This window comes from Ursus maritimus (assembly GCF_017311325.1).
Source record: "Ursus maritimus isolate PB19 chromosome X unlocalized genomic scaffold, ASM1731132v1 scaffold_X1, whole genome shotgun sequence".
NCBI lineage: Eukaryota > Metazoa > Chordata > Mammalia > Carnivora > Ursidae > Ursus > Ursus maritimus.
The window spans coordinates 107,577,732-107,590,703 of record NW_024423319.1 but is presented as its reverse complement, the minus strand read 5'-3'; the positions used below and the strand labels follow the sequence as shown (position 1 = coordinate 107,590,703).

Sequence of the window (12,972 nt, the reverse complement as noted above, 5' to 3'; positions counted from 1 at the left end):
ATCACTAGCAGGATATCCATTTAGATCATATTTACTTTTTTCCTTGAGGAGAATCCCTTTGAAGCTTGAACATTTAATCATATTCTCTGATTCTGGGAAGGTAGGTAAATAATCAAACTTGCATCCATTATAGCTGAAGCAAGTTGTACAGGCACCTTGGGGAAACTGGGCAACTTTGCAGCTTTTCCCAAATCATCTCTTACCAAAGTAATTGTGTTTGAAATTAATTCTGTAAAATTGGACTCTTCCAAATTCAGATGTAAGTACAATGTACTTTCCCAGTATAAATGTTTTATCTATACCTTATCTCCCCTGTTCACATAATTCATACTTACTTTATAGAGACATAGATATGGCTAAATTTGTAACAAACTTCTTTGGCACAGAAGCCCTTCAGTATGGCAAGGCCCAATCCTTAAGTATTTCTATTAGTTTGTGAAATGAATCAGACCTAAATTTAACTTTAAAACTTTTGCTCCTGATAAGAATATGTAATACTTCTGACAAGGTATTGTGGTGAATTGGCATTATCAAAAACTATGTTCAACAAGATTCCTTTTTTAAAAATTATATTCAGAGGAAAAAATGAAATGGGCTATCATTCCTTAAAATATGCAGTACTGTGAAACATGGTTATTCTTTCAAAATTAGATGGTCAAATAGTAATTAGTTAACTTTATATTTTGAAGTAAAGGTAATTAGTTTAAATTTTTAAAATAAAGACATAGAACAATAATTCATGATTAAAATATATTTATCATTTACTGTATGCCAGATACTGTGCTAAGCTATTTATTTATTTTCTCATTTAATCCTCACAGTACCCTTATTGGGTTACTACTAATATTATGCCCATTTTATAAGTTTCTTAAGAAAAATGAACCATAGAAACAAAGTTTCTAAGCAAAGATTACTTTGCTATATTTTTGCTTGTTGTAAATCTAACAACTACAGGTAAAAATACAATGATGATTTTTAAAAACAATTTTTTATAATTTCAAAGTTTCTAATTTAGGTAAGAACTATGAACTTTATATTTATTAGTAATGTGTATCAATTTTAAACACATAATATAAAGGATATGTGATAGCCTACAACACTTGAAAATATAAAATCATTTTGAGACTAAGACTATTGAAATAAGTATTAGTGTTTTTCCTAATGTTCCAATCTATAATAAATTAGTATTTGAAATGTTGGAAATATTTCAACAAAAAAGTATTTATCACAAATAAAATTTCAGATAGAAAATGGTTAAAATTTTTTTTAATATTTGATTTTGTATGTTTAATGTATATTATTCTTTATTATATGTGTGTAAAATTGGAAATTATAGTTAAACAAAAATGAGAATATCTCTGTAACTGACCATCAGAGCTAACTACTATGAATATTTTAGTATATGGCATTCCAGATTTTTTTCCCATTCTTATTGCTATTTTTGCTTGAATTGTCAAGACTTTTTCAAATTGTAGTTCATTTCCTAAGAAATTATTTTAAAAAGCATGTTTGATTTTTAAAAACTAATGCATATGTTTCTTTTTTTAAAGGATTGTACTGTGTATTATGAAACAGAGAATAAAATTCTTCATGTGGTAAGTATGCTTGGATTTATTTTCATCTTCATTAGAAAATATTTCTTTAACTAGTAATTAAATATAAAGTTATAGCCTATAAAAATGAGCTCTGCGTATCTCATAGGAAAAGTACAAAAGAAGATAAAAAGTATAAAAGAACAGGTTAAATTAGTTACAACCATTCTTTTGTATCCTAATAAGTATGATACAATGTGACACAAATTTTAAGATTGTAGTATGTAGCAAGTTTGGAATGTAATGAAAAACCTAGAAAAAAGAGAATTTGAAATCAGAAATTTTTTTGTGACAAAAAGAGAGAAAAGTATTTGGTTATATAATAGGGTAAACAGCCTATCATCATTTGGATGAAATAATAAAATAATCAATCTGCCTTTGATCAGATTCTATACTCACCAAATAACCTTCCAGATTTTAATTTGGCAATATTCGTTTAATTAACTAATGACTTTGCAGGTATTTTATGTTATTACTAGAAATGGAATGTAAGTATATTATACTTTATAGAAAGGTATCTCCTTTCTTGTTAATGAACAGTTTGCTATTTTTCTTTGTAAATCTGTAACTTGGTTGATGCTCATCTGTCCTGATAACTTCTTCACCTCTGTTAGAAATAAATGACAACATAAGTAACATTGAAGAAGTTTAGAAGGGAATGCAATATTTTACTGTGTCAATTTCACCAATTTCACATTCCAGCTAGTGAGAATTTAAAGATCCTGTCTGATGATGGTTTGAGACTGTGGATGGCATTAGCCAATCAGTTCAGCTCAGAAAGCACTTGTATTTTTTTCTTCTTCTTTTTTTTTAATTTGGATTTCTTCTATTATTTTTTTATTAACATTTCTTAAGTTTTTATTTAAATTCCAGTTAGTTAACATACAGTGTAATATTAGTTTCAGGTGTACCATATAAATGATTGGACACTTCCAGACACATCACCCTGTGCTCATCACAAGTGCCCTCCTTAATCCCCATCACCTGTTTCACCCACCCTTCCACCCACTTCCCCTCTGGTAACCATCAGATTGTTCTCTGTAGGTAAGAGTCTGTTTCATAGTTTGCCTCTCTCTCCCCACACCCCCTTTGTTTGTTTATTCAGTTTCTTAAATTCCACATATGGTGAAATCATGTGGTATTTGTCTATTTCCACTTCTCCCTTCCTGGCCTTTTAATGTGCTAGGTTTTAGTAGAAGGTTGTATACTTGTGTGTTGCTTTTCTCACAATAAGATTCTTTGTTAAAAATAATAAAGTAGTATTAAGTTATACCAACTACTTGGTATATGATGCTGGAATACTTTCTTTAAAACAAAATATTCAAAAAAGTCTCTTTCCAGATTCCCTGTAGTGTAGAGGAAATCACATTAAGTAAGAACTATCTGAACCCTAATTCTAACACTTTGTATCTCCATGACCTTAGTCAAGTGCTTTAACTTTCTTTGAGATTTTTTAACGTGAATTTTAATTAAATAAATTAAAAAACTTATTGCTGTAATTGACACATAACATTATATTAATTTCAGGTGTTTGACATAATGATTTGATATTTGCAGGAGACTTTGTTCTTAATATGTAATATGAGAATATTAAGATCTGCTAAGTACAATCGTTTATAATTTCATGACCTTCTTTCCAGTACTTATGTGTTTTTATTTTCCCTTTTTTCTTTTTTATGTGCACCAGAAAATAAAAACTTGGGTTTTGATATAACTTGTTTAGAATCAAATTATGACTAAAATTGAATGTTCTCTTTGTTACTATGATAGTTGAATCAGAGTACTCATACAAATGAGTAGATACTACAGTAGCTTGAGTAGCTGCATACCTCAGCTACTAGAAATAGAACATCATCTGTCTCAGCCCAGACCCAATCCCTATATCTTTATTTTGTCTGGAGGGTAGGGGAGGCAATTATGAAGAGGAAGGAGAACTTATCATTTATGAAAACCTACTATATCCTAGGAGTTCCATAGGCAATATAAGCATCAGAGTACTCTTCAACAGCTGGACAAACTGAGATAGCTCAGAACAGTTGTGAGGTGTGTCTTTTCTTGAAATAGGTCTTTATTTAAGGATAAGCAAAGAAAAAGAATGGGAAAGAGAAGAAGTATCCCCTCATATATCAGAAGGAAATCCTTCCCCATGCAGTAAGTTTATTAAGAACATCTCTTTAATGATCTCAATAAGAATCAAAAGAATATCGTTTGCATTAAAATAGAATACCATCTTATAAGGAAGGCAAAACCACTATAAATTGAGCACAAAACGAACTAAAAAAAGTCTTTAAAACTAATTGAACATAATAAAAAATAAAATGAAATAAATAAAACTAAGAACATGGAAATAGAAAATAAACCATGCTGATAGTATTAAAAAGCATACTGGTTATTGCAGAAAATTGAAACGATGAGACACGAAATAAACTTTATTGACACTCAGATTTTTAGTAAATTAATAAAAAGACAAAAAATGAGAGAAGATAATGGCTATAGAGGATAGGTTATGGTTAATGCACCTTCAACTAATTATTAGTTTCTAAAGAAGAAAACAATAGAAAACAATTAAGGGTATAATAGAAAAATTTAGGAATAGAAATTGGGAAAATTGAATTTCTCAACAAAGTCAGAAAGTGAATTGGAAAGATAACAGCTTCAAGATATTTTCTGGTAACATTTTACTGTTTTACGGCAAGAAGCAACTACATTCATTTAACCAGTGAGAAGAGACACATGAGAGGTTGTAACTTCAAAGAAACAGGAATTATGCTGTACTCAGATGTGTACTGTGAAACCATAACTGCCAGAAGACAATGAAAATCCGTAAATCTTTTAAGAAAAGTAATGCCCCAAAATGTTTATATCTAAATTATCATTCATGTGTGAAAGCAACAAAAAGATATTTTTAGATCAGCAAGATCACTAAAGTACCTTTTTGAAAAATGTATTTGAGTAAGTTTACCAAATAAATGAAGCAAAAGTTTCTAAATCTAGAATAGGAAACTTGTGGTAGCAAAGTACTGGGGTGAACAACAAATCAGATGCCATTCATGCTGCTATAACAAAAAGACCCTAGATTGGGGGGCTTAACCAACAAACATTTCTTACACTTTTGGAGGCTAGGCAGTCCAACTTAAGGGCACTTGCAGATTTGGTGTCTAGTGAGAGCTTGTTCCCTGGTTCATAGAGAGTCTTCACATAGTGGAAGGGGTGAGGGAGTACTCTGGAGTCTCTTTTATAAGGACACTAGTCCAATCCAATTTAAGAGGGCTTGGCCCTTACGACCTAGTAACTTCTCAATGACTCCACTCCCAAAAACCATCACACTTGGGATTAGGTTTCAACATAAGAATTTAGGGGGAGGCACAAACCTTGAGTCTATAACAGATAGTGAGGAATAGAAAAATATATGAGTGCTACTATTTTTTTAAATGAAGGTTATTATATAAATCAAATCGATAAGTATCATTAGATAAATCAGAAAGATAACGCAAATAACATTGGATTTATTTGTTTCTTAAAGAGAGAAGCTCCGCATCCGTAAATTATCACAAACACTACCATTACTTTCCAGTGGCAGTTTTCCTCAGAAACAAGGAAGCCCTGTAACACAGTAATGAAATACAAATTTTCACGTTACAAATTCATAAACACAAATACATATACACAAAAAAACACACACTAAAAATATTCAAATGCTGGTGAGAAACTAATGAAATTAAAATGGACATACCTTACTGCTAGGCATGTACATTCATTAAACCTTTGTAAGTTTTAGGCAGCTTTAAGACCCAGAAACATTAATACTGATATTTACATAGTATTTACAGTATGGCTCAGGCACTATTTCAAGTGCTGTATATAAACTAATCATTTGGGCCTCATAACAACCTTATAAGACAGGTTTTACTACTATCCTGTCCATGTTACAGATGAGGAAACGTGAAGAACAGGAAGGTTAGTTTACTTTTCTGAAGTGACACAGTTGGAAAGGATTTAAGACAGGATTTAACTCAGGCAGTCTGGCTCCTAAACTATCTTGGGAATCTGATGTAAAAACAAATTATAAAACACAATAAGATTTTTTTATAGCAAGAATTTAGAGCAGCATTATATAATAGTGAAAAATAGGAAATAACAGAGTAACGTGTCAGTAAATTATGGTGCAATTACAAGATGAAATATTTACTATTCATAGTTAATATTTGAAATTATATCTGAATATATAATTTATGAATAAATTACACTTTTGAATGTACCTAAAATATTTATGTTCCAATATTCAAGGAAAGATTCTAAATAATAATGTTAAGTAAAAACCAGATTAAAAGCATTATAAACATGTCATCATTGTTGAAAATTTTAAAAGAGAATATTCTATGTTAATATTTATTGTGTTTGCTCAGTAAGATAATAGCTGATTTTTAAAAAATTTTTAAATATCTTCCCAATTTTCTTCAATTAGTTTGCATTGATTTTATTTTTTTATTCAAAAAAATTTTTAAGAGTTTTATTTATTTATTTGAGAGTGAGAGAAAGCGTGAGCAGGGGGAGGGGCAGAGGGACAAGCAGGCTCCCTGCTGAGCAGGGAGCATGATGCGGTGCTCAGTCCTAGGACCCTGGGATCATGACCTGAGCCGATGGCAGATGCTTAACCGACTGAGCCTCCCAGGCGCCCCAGTTTGCATTGCTTTTATAATGAAAAATTACACAAGTATGTATTCTATTAGATTCATAATCCTGATGGCTTTCAATGGATAATTTTATGGTACACATGCTAGATTTCCTGATGCTCACTGTTTTTGTCTTTAAAACAGGAGTTTTTTACTAGGAAGATCGGTAGGAGGAGAAAGGGATAAAGAAAGGGGGGTAATGAAGCATGAGAGACTATGGACTCTGAGAAACAAACTGAGGGCTTCAGAGGGGAGGGGGGTGGGGGAATGTGATAGACTGGTGATGGGTAGTAAGGAGGGCACATATTGCATGGTGCACTGGGTGTTATACGCAACTAATGAATCATCGAACTTTACATCAAAAACCAGGGATGTACTGTATGGTGACTAACATAATATAATTTTAAAAAATATTAAAAAAATAAAATAAAATTAAGAGGAAAAAAATAAAAATAAAACAGGAGTTTTTTATGCTTAAAATTCTAAAGTAGTAGACTCTGAATACCAAAACACTGGGTGGAAGAGGGTTGGTTGCAGTGGTAGACAAAGATGTCTGTTAATATGAAACATGAGAATGAATAAAGGGAAACTGAACAACTTGGGTTTCCTTGGAATTTGTCAGTATAATGGAACTGACCACACAGTGCAGCCATAAAAGACAAAAAGGAAATGCAGATGATCAGTGCACTATACGTCTGAATGATTGTTAGCTAATGATAAGCAGAAAGGTATTTCCCCTCTATTGACCTGGTATTTCCCTTTCCGTTAGGCTTTGACCCTGATTACACTTTCCCTGATATGTTGGAGTACATCTGTTTTTGCTCTGCACAGATGCTGGTTTTATACATAGTAAGTCAGTTACAGGAAATCTGGATTTTTCTTGAGTTTTGTACCCCGCTTTCTCCTCACTCCCACCTTTCACTAAGTCTTTGAATCTGGAGAGAGAAGCGCTCCTGACAAGCCATTTGAGACCTTGTGCTTCAGCAGATTTAAACTGTGCTTGTCACAGCCCTGTGCTCTCGTTGCTGAGCCTGGAACACTTGCCAGGTTTGATAAACTCCAGAAATCTCAGGCCAGGCGTGATCATGAAAGTGACATTGTTTAAATCAGATTGTACTGAGCTCAAATACAACTTTTACATTGACCAACAGTGTGGTCTTATATATGGCACTTGCTTTGTACTGGTATTTTATCCCCATTGCTTTCATAAAAATAACAGGAGGAATAAAGACAATGAATGCCTGTTTTATTATGTTAGTGTTAAGATTATCTTTTTGTTATATAGTACTTTACAGTTTATAGGAAGGACATTCTCGGAAATGCTCTCTTATCTTTTCTCTTTTCCGTCTAAGCTATTCTTTTTCTTCACTAATTTAGGTTTGATCATGAATTAGGCTTATTTTGGCATGTTGACTCTTTGTTTTATTTCATAAACATTCATATAATTTTTTCCTGTCTTTAAATGTATGAGTTCTTTACTCCTGAACTCCATCTGGGCTGAGAGTCTTGTGCCTTCTCTGCTATCTAGACTAGAAATGGCTAAAACTAGACAACCAACAGATCTAATGGAAGAGCCCGGAGGAGAAAATAAAGAGCTCATTTGAGACTTTTCCCACCATCTATGTTGTATCATTTATGTAAGCATAGATTTCTTCTGATTACCCCAAACCTTGAGGATATAAGTACTAGGACAGCAGCATGTTCCATAATAAAATAAAAATTATCATGTTGATATTTTATCTTTAGAGATTTCCTGAAAATAGTGGCACTCCAATAACATCATCAAAATAATTTTACATTGGCCTTCCAAATGTCCTTAATGCTTTGAAAAGGCAGCTTTGGCAATTATAGCTAGACTCTTCTCTTAAAGCTGTGGTTTGGAGCTATTGCAAGTAGAGATTTTTTTTCGTATGGTTGACATTTTGGTTGTTAACTGTAGCATTTGGACATGCAGATTTGGGCCATCTCATTAAACCATGAATTCTAATACTGAGTTTTATAGATGAAAAGCATCAAGAGGCTTCTTTGTTTTCACAGTTAATTGGACCCTTCTATATTGGCGCCCCCTTCACTATCTTTGTGCTCAACCTGAAGAAGCATGCTAACACTATTATTGAAATAGGCATTGATTTCTTGAGTGTTGTATTAGACTATCTTCAGGTTTTGACATATGGATGGTTAATTGCCTTATAAATTATTTTAACTGTAACTTAACTTCCTACAATCAATGTCTTATAGAGGAAAGAAGAAATCAGATAGAATATGATGGAGGTAAAAAATGTTTGTCTTTTCTAGGACAAAAGGAAAATATGTGTATATACTAAAGAGAATGTGGCCATACATAATGAATTAAGATAATCTCTTTTTAATGTGTCTTATTATGATTTGGGTAGACATTACGTACATCAGTGTATTTACATGGATGTCTTGCTAACATTACATTTGCTGATCACGTTATACATTATAAAATACTTACACGGACTGACTCTGAGTGTGCAATCCTTGTTCTCAAAGGATACTTGTTTTTGTTGGAGAGTCAAGTGAGGCAGAGTAATGTAGTAGAAAGAGTACCAGTTTGAGAGTTAAAGAGATTTGGTGTCCTGACCTCATTCTGGCAATTACTAGCTGTGAACAAACTAAATTAGCCTTTCTGATTAAGTTGGAGGATTGGAGTATCTGTGTTTTCTAAGGTCTAAATGCCATAATTCTTTGGTGATAACTCACAAAATCAGTAAAAAACAGTATGGTCTCATGAAGTGATAAATTGAAGAGCTGTCTTGACCTGAGACCGTTCTGTATGTGATCAAAGACACTATGGATTTTTTTTTGACACTGTGAATTTTTTTAAACTACAGTTGCAGTCACTGTAAATGTAAAGATTTCTTCATCAAGGTAATGGAATCAATCTGGAGACAGAAATCAAACCGTAACTAAAACAACAAGTTTGATCTAAATAATTATTAAATAGGCTCAGTTGGTTAAGTGTCTGACTGTTGATTTTGGCTCAGGTCATGATCTCAGGGTCATGGGATCGAGCTCCCAGTTGGGCTCTCCACTCAGCACAGAGTCTCCTTGTCCCTCTCCCTCTGCTCTCTCTCAAATAAATAAGTAAAATCTTTTTAGATAGATAGGTAGATATTAAACTACGATAGAAGTGTACCTATACAGATGTAAAGAGAATGTAAAGCATTCCCTAGGACAAGATGGGGGGGATATATGCAAGGAAGTTCAACTTACAGTCAGACACTCTCCCACCAGCCAAGGGGTGCAGGCTGAGAGTCAAAACTCATTGCAGCCAGAGGGTTGCAGCTTCACTGGGTTGCCTAAGCCAGAGTTGGTCCACTGTTACCAGGCAAGTAGGAAACAACCTTCCAGGATATAAGCAAGTGACACTGTTGGGAGGGCTCATGGAGAGAGTGGTGTGCTGCTGTGGGTAGGAGGCTGAGAGGGCCCCAGGATGGTGGTCACTGAGCCCAGGCTGAGCTTGAGATCACTGAGAGCCTGCATGGTCTGGGCACCACAGGATGTTCTCATACACATCCATCACTAATAGACCGTGCAGCAGGAGCAAGACAAAGCAAAATGCAACACTGGGGAACCTGAAAGAGAAGCCTCCTTCCCCTTGTGATGTTTCTTTAGCACCCTCTACTGATAAGATCTTAACAGTGTGCTTTCTGTAAAGCAGAAATGCTTGAAGCGTCCTGACCATATCACAGAGCAAGCACTGAAGGGTGAATTTGGAGCCGAGACCCAATAAATTCATAATTGGCACAGTGCAATTAGCTCTTTCCTCCCAAAAAACTATATATGGCAATTTTGAATTTCTCAACTATAAGTGAAGACATTGCTCCCTGCTGGTCTCAGCTATTTTTTCCTATTTGCCTGTAAACTCTCTCTATCTATATCTATATCTATATCTATATCTATATCTATATCTATATCTATCTATGTATATGTTGCCTCGATTTTCCTCAAGTTCATCTAATTATAATGGACTGCTTCAGTCTTACCATTTGAGTCTAAAGTAAAATGGCATCCTCTTTCTGATAACCTACATCTTAGTTGAGCTATTGGTATGGCCAGACCCTTGTTAATTTTGAGCCTGGAAAGTAGCACGCCCCCTAATGAGTGCTCTCTCAACTACCTGGGGACCCACTGCAAGCCTCCCTAGCTCTATTTCTTGCCCCTGAGGGAGCAGGCAAATAGACTGGAGATTTTCCCCCCATCAAATTTGATTTCTAGCTGACTGTTTCCCTGTCAGAAACTAGAGGAGAGTGGGGCCTCTGGTGTCAACTTTAATTCAGACCAGGATGTCTCAGGGATGCCATTGGAAGTAAGTTGGAAGTGTCATGGGTCCACTTCTTGCTCATCAGAGCAGGTACACATTTGGGACTGATGTTCTCACACTGTTTGATACTGACCTCATCATTCGCAGATGATGGTTATTTTAAAGTGTTATTGCCTCTTTTCCATTATCGGGAACACAAGGGCAGCATGCTTAATGTTGGTGATATTAAGCACAAAGCCAAACTGATCACCTGAAACACTTCCCCAGGTTGTGAAATCCTTGAACATAATAGTTGGCATTTGAATCATTAGCAGATACTCAGCGATTGTTGAGTGAATGAATGGTTTAATGAAATGGTGGTGGTGGTTTCTTTTCATTTTGTTAGTTGTTTGTTTTGTTGTTTTTTTTTCCCCACCCTCAGAATTTGAAACCTAAAGGAATTGCAGAGTTTTCTGGGCCTTGTTGGAACAAAGTTCATATAACCTTCATTTATTTGCTCTTACAGTTGCATTCTGAAGCTATTTGACACTCTTAATCTTCACTGTATACAGATAGAATTTTTACATTAGGCTTAAATTGAAATTTTCTTCTATTATATTAGTTTTTTAAGTTTAAAAAATTGTCTCTCCTTCAATTCTCTTTACTCATATAAGCAAGAAAGTCTTCCTGTGTTGGGGAATATTTATGTAGAATAGTAGTTTTGAATACCAATTTAAATTCTGTTTGTGGATTTTACTCTTTCAAAGGTACCTCTGATTGTTTACTCCTTGCATCTTATTAGGGAACCATCATAATTAGAAGTACAAAATTGTTAGTTCAACAGAGATATGTCAAGTATTAAGGTACTTAGAATACTGTATTTCTGAATGAGAAATATTTAGAGTTCTCACTAATATTAGAATAAGTGTGTACTGTTTTAGAAAAACAAAACCTCTCTTGTTCACAAAATACAACGCAAATGTCATCCTAAATTGTCATAGAATCGCATGATTTATAATACTGAATTATACTAATATACAAAACAAACAATTTTGGAGGACATTATAGTCCTCTATAATCTAGAGGACTATGACTATTATAGTCTTCTAGACTATTTTAATTGAAATATTTATATTAATAACTTTTAATAAGTATACACTATCAAAATAAAACTTTTGTTACTATATTCTATTTTATTGATAATAAAACCTGAATCATTTAAACTGTTCTTAAATTGTAGCTTTCACATCATTGTTGCCTTCTTAAAATATATATGCATCCATTTGGTGTTTCCCCCATTTTATCTTGATTTTGTATTCTTGTCCCTTTTATATATGTATATACTTAAAAGGAGAAATGTCCTTTTGTAGTCTTTTTTTTTTGTAAAATCTTTTGTTAAGCTTATGAGCCTGAAGTTCTTTCTTATGTCAAATGAATTTCTAATTTTTTAATCTAAAGATAGTTCCATTCATTTCCTCCAGTACACTCAGAATAACTGACCCAGTACTTCACTTATTTAGAAAAATGTAAATTAAAATACTTTGAGTAGCTTAATCATGTCTTAGTATGCGCCGATGCTAATGAACATAGGAAAGACTTCTTTCCTATCACTTAGCTTTTCAATATTGTTTGTACTTAGAGTACTTACTGTGTTTCCCTTTTGAAATACAATAACTGAAACTTCAGGTATTAATAAGTACTTGATAAAGTCAGTGATAATGAAATAATGCTGTTATTGTTAGTTAATATATTAATATAAGGTTGCTGTTTCTTGAATCTCCACAGTGAATAAAATGTTGCTTTTTTTAAGATTTTATTTATTTATTTGAAAGAGAGAGTGAGCAAGAGAGAGAGTGAGAAAGTACATGAGCAGGGGCAGAGGGAGAGGGAGAAGCAGACTCCCCTGCTGAGTAGCGAGGCTGATGTGGGGCTCGATCCCAGGACCCTGTGACCACACAGCCTGAGCTGAAGGCAGACGCTTAACTGACTGAGCCACCCAGGCACCCCCTAAAATGTTGCTTTTACAACTGTTTTAAAACCATTAATTTTATACTAAACATGCTGTGCTTGGATCTTTTTTCCCTTTAGAACTTTTAGTTTTGGGTGAACCAGCCATACACATATATGCAAATATGTATATATAATATATTATGTATGTAGAACAGAATGTGAAAACTTTCCATTTCATTCCAAGAATATGTTCTGTTATATTAATGCATAATTGAAATTAATATGAACAACTGGAAGGAAAAAAAGTCACAGTACCACTAATTCTAGCCCATGACCCTCTTTTGTTTTAAAAGGTCCTTGAGTCATAGCTAGCCTTGTTTGTCAACTGCTATTTAGTCACTATTTTTTTGTCACCATCTTGGGTAGCTTACAACAGAATTCACAGGGTCAGTTATAATACTCACTGTCATCTTATATTCCCTTTAGCTTT

General features: G+C 33.6%; 1 protein-coding gene across 4 annotated transcripts in view; it reads left to right on the top strand.

Moving 5' to 3' along the window:
* The window catches only part of CNKSR2 (connector enhancer of kinase suppressor of Ras 2), a 292,411-nt gene that overhangs the window by 128,490 nt on the left and 150,949 nt on the right, over positions 1 to 12,972 (top strand). The window lies entirely within an intron of this gene.